This window comes from Scyliorhinus canicula, chromosome 27 (genome assembly GCF_902713615.1).
Source record: "Scyliorhinus canicula chromosome 27, sScyCan1.1, whole genome shotgun sequence".
Lineage (NCBI taxonomy): Eukaryota > Metazoa > Chordata > Chondrichthyes > Carcharhiniformes > Scyliorhinidae > Scyliorhinus > Scyliorhinus canicula.
In genome coordinates, this window is record NC_052172.1 from 13,263,707 (window position 1) to 13,275,364 (window position 11,658).

Sequence of the window (11,658 nt, forward strand, 5' to 3'; positions counted from 1 at the left end):
CAGAGGAGGTTCACCAGGATGTTGCCTGGTATGGAGGGTGCTAGCTATGAAGAAAGGGTGAGTAGATTAGGATTGTTTTAGTTGGAAAGACAGAGGTTGAGGGGGGACCTGATTGAGGTCGACAAAATTATGAGAGGTATGGACAGGGTGGATAGCAACAAGCTTTTTCCAAGAGTGGGGGTGTCAATTACAAGGGGTCACGATTTCAAGGTGAGAGCAGGAAAGTTTAAGGGAGATGTGCGTGGAAAGTTTTTTACGCAGAGGGTGGTGGGTGCCTGGAACGCTTTGCCAGCGGAGGTGGTAGAGGTGGGCATGATAGCATAATTTAAGATGCAGCTAGACAGATATATGAACGGGTGGGGAACAGAGGGAAGTAGATCCTTGGAAAATAAGCAACAGGTTTAGATAAAGGATCAGCGCATTTTTGTTCTACCCTTTGCATGTAGAACTGTTTCCTAACTTTCCCCCTGAAAGACTTTTACAACCTTACTGCTCTCATGGTTGAGATGCATGTTCAAGTGAAGGGTTCATTTCCATTGTCCCCAATCACTTTCTCATGTTGAATTTCAACGACCGAATTGTAAGTGTTACTTACATTACCAGGAAATGGATTTCTACAATTCTGTTTGGAAATGCTAAACATTGTCGCAATGCAAATTATACCCTTGGCTTTGGCTACTTGTCAATCACAAAAAAAAAATCACTGATGTTATACTGTCACATTTGTTGTTTTGGCGGGAAGTTATTTGGTTACACCCAAACCGAACTTGTTACCGCAAATAATTGTTCCTTTGCGGACTTTTCTTCCTCGGTTCCTACTTTCTTCTTTAGTGAAGTCACAAATTGATATCTTCCGATTTGAGCTGTCACATGTCCTGCCAGAGGATGACCTCACTGGTGAGGGTGACCTTCTCACTCATTGAGATTTAAATTTATGGTTCGATTATTTTTGAAGCAGCTTTTAAAATTAAATATTTTTTGGAATGTAGATTTTGCAAATGCGTTACCGATAGCAAATCCCACAGAGGGCGCATAGCCCTGCCTCAGATTTCTGCTCGGAACTCCCAATGGGTGGACGCAGAACACAAAACCAGAAGGAAAAAACATAAGAAATAGGAACAGGAACAGAGTAGACAGACCTTTGCATCTGATCCACTATTTAATTAGATCAAGATTGATTTTTCCTGATTGATACCCCCATATCCCACAATCCCCATCATGCCCAAAAATCTGTTAATCTCAGTCTTAAATATACTCATCAACTAAGCAGTTACGGACCTCTGGGCTAGAGAATTGACATTGAGAGGTTCCGAGGAACAAAGGGACCTTGGTGTGTTTGTCCATAGATCTCTGAGGCAGAAGGGCAGGTTAATACGGCGGTGAAAAAGGCATATGGCACACTTGCCTTTACCAATCGAGGTATAGATTACAAAAGCAGGGATGTCATGTTGGAGTCGTATAGAACTTGGTGAGGCCATAGCTGGAGTACATTGTGCAATTCTGATGCCAGGGAGGATGTGATTGCACTGGAGGGGGGTACAGAAGAGATTCACCAGGATGTTGCCTGGGATGGAACATTTAACTTATGGAGAGAGGTTGGATAGGCTTGGGTTGTTTTCGCTGGAGCATAGAAGATTGAGGGGCACCCTGATTGAGGTGTACAAGATTATGAGGGGCATGGACAGGGTGGATAGGGAGCACCTGTTCCCCTAAGTTGAAGTGTCAGTTACGAGGGGGCACAAGGTCCGGGGTAGGAGGTTTAGGGGAAATTTGAGGAACAACTTTTTTACTCAGAGGGTGGTGAAGGTCTGGAACACATGCCTCAGACGGTGGTAGAGGCGGGATGCCTCACATGCTTTAAAAAGTACCTGGATGAGTACTTGGCACGTCATAACATTCAAGGCTATGGGCCATGTGCTGGCAAATGGGATAGGTAGGCAGGTCAAGTGTTTTTCGTGCATCGGCGCAGTTTCGATGGGCTGAAGGGCCTCTTCTGTGCTGTATTATTCTGTGATTCTGTAAATTCCAAAGATTCAAAACCTTGCGGTGGGGAACTTTCTGCTCGTCCCAATCCTAAGTGGTTGCCGCTGTTCGCCCCCCTCCCACTCCCCCGTCATCTTTAGACGATGCCCCCAATTTCTAGACCCTCCAGCTCAGTGGAAACAACCTCTCAGCATCCACTATGTCAAGCCGTCTCAGAATTACTGCGAGTCTGAGTTTGTAATATCTCTCGTACCGCATCGTTACTGGAGCTGAGCTCTAAAAATTGGACAGCGTTAATCAAAATCTGGATTGAGCCCCGTGAATCCCAGTCAGCAATGGTAAGTTTAAGCTTTTATTTTTTTCAGAGCATCGAAATTTACAGGCAACGTATTTCCACTGAATCATCCCATCCTCTATCCTCCTGTTTATATCAACACAAGAAACTTTTCCTTAAGCTGTCTCTAACAGCAGTAGAAATTATGGTAACAAGGGATTCATAATATGCACTGGGGAAGGAAGTGTTTCTGGAGCTCCTGGGCCCATCACACAGACACTCTGCATCAAATTTTATAAAGCCAAGATTGTTACCTGGGAATGTGAGGCAGTCAGACACGTTATTATCCATGCATTGCTGTCCTTCTCTGTCAAGGGGCTTGCCACATCCTTTAAGTGGCACCATTGCTATCCCTGAAACTTTGAATAACCTGCCCAATGAACGTTTGTCATCTCCATTTAAAATTATCAATTGATCCCCAGCCTCAATGGCGATTAGGGAACAGAGGTCCAAATTTCCACTCTAAACAAGTTCTGCTCTCTGAAGAAGAGCCGCTTGGACTTGAAACTCTGGGGCCAATTCTCCGCCGGCCGGATTTTCCGTTCTGTCGCCAGCCCTGGAGCTTCCCGTCAGCGTGGCGTGGCTGCAATAGGAATCCCATTGGCCAGCAGCGTGAATGGGAATCCCGCTGCCAGCGACGGCAGTGCCGCCGAGAAACACGCGGATGGGAGGCGGAGGATTCGCCCCCTCTGTTTCCCTCTCCACAGCTGCTGCCCGAATTGCTGAGTTTTTGTCCCCCACCATTTTCTATATTTATTCTAAGCTCAATCCTGACATTACCCCTGAATTGACGGGCTCTAATTTTAAAGTTATGGTTCTTCCTTGTGCTGGATTTTCCCATCAGAGGAAATAGTTTCCCTCTAACTACCCCATAAACACCTTTAACATCTTAAACGCAATTAGTTCATAATCTTCCAGACCCAAGGGAATACAAGCCTAGTCTATGCAGCATGTCCGCATAATTAACCACAGGCTTAGAATCCTAGAATTTACAGTACAGGAGGCCATTCAGCCCATTGAGTCTTCACCAGTCCTTGGAAATAGCCAGCCTTTAAGTCCACACCTCCACCCTATCTCCATCACCCAGTAACCCCACCTTAACCTTTTTGGACACTAAGGGCAATTTAGCATGGCCAATCCACCTAACCCGCATATCTTTTGACTATGGGAGGAAACTGCAGCACCCGGAGGAAGCCCACGGGGGGACAGGGAGAATGTGCAAACTCCGCACAGTCAGTGACCCAAGCCGGGAATCGAACCTGGGACCCTGGAGCTGTGAACAACAGTGCTAACCACTGCGCTACCGTGCCGCCAGTCAGGACAGCATGGTGGCACAGTGGTTAGTACTGCTGCCTACGGCGCTGATAACCCGGGTCACTGTCTGTGTTGAGTTTGTACATTCTCCCCGTGTCTGCGTGGGTTTCACCCCCACAAGCCAAAGATATGCAGGGTAGAAAGATTGGCCATGCTGAATTGCCCCTTAATTGAGAAAAAAAAATTATTAGGTACTCTAAATTTATAAAAAAAGAAAAAAAAATTAACCACAGTGTCCGCTCATGTCAGTTCTTGGACCTTTTTGCTTCCAATCTGTGGAGTGTACGTGACGGAGGCAGAGTTGTTTGTCTGCAATCCTACAGTGTCAAATTGCTTAAGAACAACGTGAGGCCTGAACTACACCCATTACTTTTCAAGAACGGCAAGATGGCCCGTCAAAAAACCTGAATCTTCTGAAGATACAAGTAAAGGGCACAAAAGCACATGACTTCTGAAGCTTGCTTCAGATCGAACAACATTGATTTGGCACCTTTCAAGTGGTAACGCTCCCTCAAGGTGCTTAACAGCAGCATCAAAAAGCAAAATAATATCAGACCACAGCCAAAAAGGCTTGCTCAAAGCGGTATATCTTAAGAAAGTGGCGAGGTTTCGTTTGATTTGATTTATTGTCACATGTACCAAAGTACAGTGAATAGTATTGTTCTGTGGCTGAGGGAGCGTACACAGTGCGTACATAGTAGACAAAAAGAATAATCAACAGAGATCATCGACAAATGGTATATCGACAAACAGTGATTGGTTACAGTGCGGAACAAGGGGCCAAACAAAGCAAATACATGAGCAAGAGCAGCATAGGGTGTCGTGAATAGTGTTCTTCCAGGGAACAGATCAGTCCGAGGGGGAGTCGTTGAGGAATCTTGTAGCTAGCTGTGGGGAAGAAGCTGTTCCTATGTCTGGATGTGCAGTTCTTTAGACTTCTGTATCTTCTGGCTGATGGAAGGGTCTAGAAGAACGCAATGCCTGGGTGGGAGGGTTCTCTGATAATGCTGTCTGCCTTCCTGAGGCAATGGGAGGTGTAGACAGAATCAATGTGGGGGTGGCAAGCTTGTGTGATGCTTTGGGCTGAGTTCACCACACTCTGCAGTGCGGGGGAATTCCCGAGTTTGGGGCGCAGGTAGCTGAAGACACGGCTACCTAAGGCCTTAAATTCGGGGATCAGCAGAATTAGAGGAGTGCAGATATCTTGGGAGGGTTGTGGGTCTAAAGGAAATTGCACAGACAAAGGGCGGCAAAGTGGTTAGCACCGCTGCCTCACGGCACCGAGGACCCGGGCTCGATCCCGGCCCCGGGTCACTGTCCGTGTGGAGTTTGCACATTCTCCCCGTGCCTGCAGGGTCACACCCCCCGACAACCTAAAGATGTGCAGAGTAGGTGGATTGGCCGCGCTAAATTGTCCCTTAATTGGAAAATTTGACCAAAAACATTTCTAAAAGAGGTTTAGCAGACAGGGAGCAGTGAGAGTGGTGGGATTGGAAATCTAGGATGGGAATTTTAAAATCAAAAACATCAGACCTCTCAGCACAGATTTCAAATCTACCTCATTCTACCCTCCACCTCAGAATAAATGGTACAACTGGCAAGGAATTAGCGCGGGGGTTGGGGGGAGGGGGGGGTGTCAAAGGGCTCTTCTTGAGATTTTCCTGGGGTCTACTGATTGTTTTCTGGGACTACTCTTCAATTTTCAGGGATTCCCTTTTCATTCTCACTAACTCCTATATTAAAGTAATACAGTCAGTATCATTACCTTCTGTATCTGTGTTTTTTTTTTAAATTTTTCATCCTTTGGATAGATATGGTAAATACAGATACCAAAGATTGTGGGTGGAATTCTCCGCTCCCCACGCCGGGTGGGAGAATCGCGGGAGGGCCGGGCGACTCACGACATGCCACTCTGGCACCCCCCCGCTCACAGAATTGCCGCTCGCCATTTTTCACGGCGACCGGCGATTCTCCGGCCCAGACTCCGTTCCCGACCTGTTCACGCCGGCGGCAACCACACCTGGTCGCTGCCATCGTGAACATGGCGCCAAATCTTCGTTTTTGGCTTGTGGGGGGCGGAGAGGGGAGTGAGCACCACGGCCGTGCTCGGGAGGTGACTGGCCCGCAATTGGTGCCCACCAATCGTCGGGCCGACGTCTCCAAGCGATGCACTCTTTCCCCTCCGCCGCCCCGCAAGATCAAGCCGCCACGTCTTGCGGGGCAGCGGAGGGGAAGACGGCAACCGCGCATGCGCGGGTTGGAGCCGGCAGCCGTCGTGACGTCAGCCGCGCATGTGCGGGATGGAGCCAGCCAACCTGCGCATGCGCGGCTGACGTCACTTAGGCGCCGCCGTCGCGCCATTCTCGGCGCGCCGAGATTTACGGAGCTCCTAGCGCCCTGGGGGGTGAATAGGGTGCGAGGAACGGCCTCCGAGGCTGTCATGAAACTCGGCCGAGTTCACGACGGCCTTCCCGATGCCGCGCGGGAGCGGGGAATTCTGCCCTGTATGTATCTGAAACCCTCATTCATGCCTTCATTACCAAATTCATAGATTTGACTATTCTAACACAGTCCTGGCTGGTCTCTCACATTCTACACTCCTTAATCATGGAATCACTGTAGTGCAGAAGGAGGCCATTCGGCTCATTGAGTCTGCACCAGCCCTCTTAAAGAGCACCCTACCCTATTCCTACAATTCAGTAGACTCACCCACCCACCCTTCTGGACACTGAGGAAATTTATCATGGCCAATCCACCTAATCTGCACATCTTTTGGACTGTGGGTGGAAATCGGAAACCCACGCAGACACGGGGAGAACGTCCAAACTCCACGCAGTCGCCAAGGCTGGAATTGAACCCAGGTCCCTGGCGCTGTGAGGCAGCAGTGCCACTCTTAATCTCGAGGCTATCCCGAGTTCTACTACCTCGGCCTTAACTCACACAAGTTTTGTGGCCCTATCAGCTCATGACCTACATTGGTTCCCAATCAAGCAACGTCCTGATTTTGAAATTCTCATCCATGTTTTAAGCCCTCGCCCTGCACAAATTAATTTCATTCCAATATTCAATTCAATCCGTTGAAAAGGGTCTGGGGTGCAAACAGGTGGATTGTAAATGGTAGAAAAGACCCCCCCCCCCCTTCCCCCTCAAACAATGGTGTGTAGTTTTTGCACTGCTATGATGTTGGAAAGGGGATGGAAAAGATGTTCACGCTTAGATGGATATGTTCAAGTGCAGCCGGACCAGCCGGAAAGGAAATTGTGTACCTGATGTAATGCCAGGAGCACATAAGCAGAATATTTAGCAAAAATTCTCCCTTGGCACCCCTTCTATGTGCTATTTCAACTGCTTCAAAATGACATGGTAAATTCTGTACTTCTCCTAATGCAACATGCACAAACCCGATGTATCTCCCAACAGGTATAATTTAGGATCCCAAGGAGAATGTGCCCTTTATTATACATTTAACGTTAAACCTTTTTCAAAACAGTGGGGCACTTTCGAACTAAGTGAAGAAGCCCACACCATTCTCCTTTTCATGTCTCCGAAAGTCAGTCAGGAAGATTCAACGTAGATGGCCCGTGGAGCAGTGGGTCAACGTGTTGTGATCCGGCACTAGCTCCAGGGTCCCAGGTTCGATTCCCGGCTTGGGTGGCTGACTGTGCGGAGTTTGCACGTTCTCCCTGTCCCTGCGTGGGCTTCCTCCGGGTGCTCCAGTTTCCTCCCATAGTCAAACAACAGCATCTCAATAACACAAATTCCTACCTGACAATGTGCTGTCTGTTAATAAATTGGCTGTGCTTGATTAAGCCACCATTACCACTGAACTTGAAATTGAGCGAGGCTGATAGGCTGATGAAAAAAGAGTAATGGTAAATAGTCATTTAAATTCCGTCCAGGTGCCAGGTTGTAATTTGTTTTCCCAAACAGTTGATCAATGGGGCAGCTTTTCCATCATGGCAGCGGAGGGGGGGGGGGGGGGGGGGGGGGGTGCAGGGAGGGGTGTCTCCCATCCTTTCTGCTCCTCCAGCCACAGATTCTGTCCCTGGAGGAGCAGCAGGATGGGGAGAGACAGAATCTGCAATAGAGGCATTTCAGAGGTTTACCAGATTGATTCCAGAGGTGAGGGGCTGTGTCTTATGGAGCGAGGTTGAGCAGTTTCGGCCTCGACTCTCCATAGAGTTTAGAAGAACGAGAGAAGATCTAATGGAGGTACATGAGATGATAACCGGGTTTGACAAAGTAGGCGTAGAGAGGATGTTTCATCTTGTGGGTCAATCTAGAGCGAGCGGTCATAGTTTTAGGAGAAGGGGTAGCAGATTTAAAACAGAGATGAGGAGAAATTACTTCTCTCAAAGGGTTGTGAATCTGTGGAATTCGCTACCCCTGAATGAGGTGGATGCTGGGACAGTGAGTACATTGAAGGAAGATATCGACAGATTTTTAATCGGTGATGGGTTGAATGGTTATGGAGAACAGGCAGGAAAGTGGAGTTCAGGCCAAGAGGAGGTCAACCATTTCTTTTTATAAATTTAGCATGCCCAATTCATTTTTTCCAATTAAGGGTCAATTTAGCATGGCCAATCCCCCTACCCTGCACCTTTTTTGGGTTGTGGGGGCGAAACCCACGCAAACACGGGGAGAATGTACAAACTCCACACGGACAGTGACCCAGAGCCGGGATTGAACCTGAGACCTCGGCGCCGTGAGGCAGCAGGGCTAACCCACTGCGCCACCGTGCTGCCCCAAGAGGGGATCAACCATGATCGTGTCGAATGACAGCAGGCTCAAGGAACTGAATATTTTTTGCAGTAATGCGATTAAAACCTGGGTTAAGATGCATCAGACGGTATTTTCTGAAAAATATTTTTATTCAAACCTTTTCCATTTTATACATATCACCAAAACGCAACAACCCAAATCACAAACCCCTCCCTCCCAGAGAAAAAAAACAAGAACCAACCCCCTAACTCCCTCCCCCATCCCAGCAACTAACGGTGACCAGCTCTTTGAAGTACAAGGCTGCTATTTTCATAGAACCCCTCAATTGTCCCCCCTCACGGTGTACTTGACCTTCTCGAGGTCTAAAAACTCCGTCAGAACCCCAGCCATACTGAGGCACTGGGTGGAGAAGCTGACCTCCATTCCATCAGCTCTGGCCTCCCAGCAATCTGCGAGGCGAAGGCCAGGACATCGGACCCCGACCCACGTCTGCAGCTCCGGCAAGTCTGACACTCCATATATGGCCCTTCAGCAACAGGGCTACAGTTCAGTTTTCAGAATCGCCGAGGTGCTGCTATAGAAGGGGACCGAGAATTCAATAAGCTTAGAACACGACCAGGACATGTGCGCATGGTTAGCTGGATCTCTCCCACACGCTCGCACCTGTCCTCCGCTCCCACAAACAACCTAGACCGAGTCAAATGAGCCCTATGCATTACCTTAAACTGTATCAAGCCACACCTCGCACATGAGGATGTGGCGTTCACCCTCCACAGGGCCCCACTCCGCAACCAGCCCCGACTCCTCCTCCCACTTGGCCTTAACATCCTGCGCCGATACTGCCTCTTTGGCGACAATCTTGCCATAGATACCTGAGGGACTCCGCTCCTCCAACCAAGAGAACCCTCTCCATCAAAGAGGCTGACAGCGCCACAGGGAGATTTCGGAAAGATGTTTCGCAAAATTGCGAGCTTGTAGGTATCTGCTCGCAAAATCCCAACTTTCTCCGAGAACCCCTATAAACTGGCAAATCATCCCTCCAAAAACAGGGCGCCACGGTATCTGAGTGGTTAGCACAGTTGCTTCACAGCTCAAGGGTCCAAGGTTCGAATCCTGGCTTGGGTCACTGTCTGTGCGGAGTCTGCGCGTTCTCCCCGTGTCTGCGTGGGTTTCCTCCGGGTGCTCCGGTTTCCTCCCACAGTCCAAAGATGTGCAGGTTAGGTGGATTGGCCATGCTAAACTGCCCTTAGTGTTCAAAAATGTTGGGTGGGGTTACTGGGTTCCAGCGAGGGTGGAGGTGTGGGCTTGGTTAGAGTGCTCTTTCCAAGGGCCTGTGCAGTCTCGATGGGCCGAATGACCTCCTTCAGCACTGTAAATTTTATGATTCCTTCCAACCTCTTTTCCGATCCCCTGAATGTAGCATCCAACCTCGCAGGCTCAAACACATGATTCGTGCAGATCGGAGCCCCCAATTTCCGAAATTGTCTCCATAGCTTCAGGGTGGCGACAACCACCGGATTTGCCGAATATTTCACCGGTGGGAATGTGAGGGAGTCGTCACTAGTGTCCTCAACCCCAAACTCCTACATGATACCGACTCAATCCATACCCATATAACCTCCGGAACCCCGACCAACCCAACACCTTCTCCGCATTCGCCAGTCAGTAATAATATATCAAGCTCGGCAACGCAAGATTGGAAGGACTGTCATTCGAATCCTCGCCAATTTGCCCGCCGAAATAAAGGACAAAACCAATTTTTCGACTTCCCCAAAAAAGGACTTTTGACAGAAAAACTAGCAAACTTGAACAGGAAATGAATCTTAGTAAAATATTCATCTTGACTGGCTGAATTCTGCCTGCCAAGGACAAAGGGAGACTATCCCAGCTCTGCAAGTTGGGCTCAAACCTGAGCTATCTATTTATTTATTTTTAATTTAGAGTACCCAAATCATTTTTTCCAATTAAGGGGCAATTTAGTGTGGCCAATCCACCTAACCTGCACATCTGTGGGTTGTGGGAGTAAAACCCACGCAGACACGGGGAGAATGTGCAAACGCCACACGGACAGTGACCCAGGGCCGGAATTCGAACCCGGATCCTCAGCGCCATAGGCAGCAATGCTAACCATTGTGCCACGTGCCGCCCCAACCCGAGCTATCTAAACCCCCCCCCCCCCGATACCTGAAATGAGATCCCACTAACCAAAACAACAGCACCCCCAGATTACCTCCCCTTCCTGGGGGAGTGAACGGAAAACACTTAGTTTCGCATAGCCAGTATGACTGCTAGAGCGATTATTAAGGTGTTGTAAAAGTGACGTAATCATTGATATGCAGCCTTCTGCTAAGATATCTTGAGAACCATTTACTGTGGGGCAGTAACGTTTCCTCAGTTTTACAAATTGAAAATAGGTAGATTCTTGTTCGGGATACTACTCCTGCTCCTAGTTCTTATGTAGAATCTGTGGTTGAAGTAGCAGCTCCTCACAGATTCTGTTTCTCCCATATATGGGGGTAACTTTTTTCCACTGGTGTTTGGATTTTCCACGGTTTTTGGGGCTGTCAAGGACAAATTCACCCACATATACTATGAACCTTGAATTGGCAGTGAACCTGAAATCCAAAATGTTGCCTGAGGGTGGATGTGAACAAACCTCCCACCTGTAGGATGCCACCAAAAAAGATAAATGTTTAAAATGTATTTACAGGCAGTCCTCGATTTCACACAGTTCAAGTAGTGAGGAACGGCACTTACAACGTTTAGAAATTGACACCAGATTTCAACTTTAAGAAGCCACGCCACCACATCATCGCACAGTGGTTAGCATTGCCGTTTCACAGCTCCAGGGTCCCAGGTTCGATTCCCGGCTTGGGTCACTGTCTGTGCGGAGTCTGCACGTTCTCCCCGTGTCTGCGTGGGTTTCCTCCGGGTGCTCCGGTTTCCTCCCACAAGACCCGAAAGACATGCTGTTAGGTGAATTGGATATTCTGAATTTTCCCTCTGTGTACCAGAACAGGAGCCGGAATGTGGCGACTAAGGGGTTTTCACAGCAACTTCATTGCAGTGTTAATGTAAGCCTACTTGTGACAATAAATAAGTTTATTAGATTAGAGGCGGCTGCTTGTCCCAATTTAGCCACTTACAAGAGAGAGAGGCCACTTTGCAGCCCACTGCCTTAGGACACTCACTGAGGCACGAAGACCCAATATTTGTTTCTGACGGCAGCACGGTAACATAGTGATTAGCACAATGGCTTCACAGCGCCAGGGTCCCAGGTTCGATTCGCGGCTTGGGTCATTGTC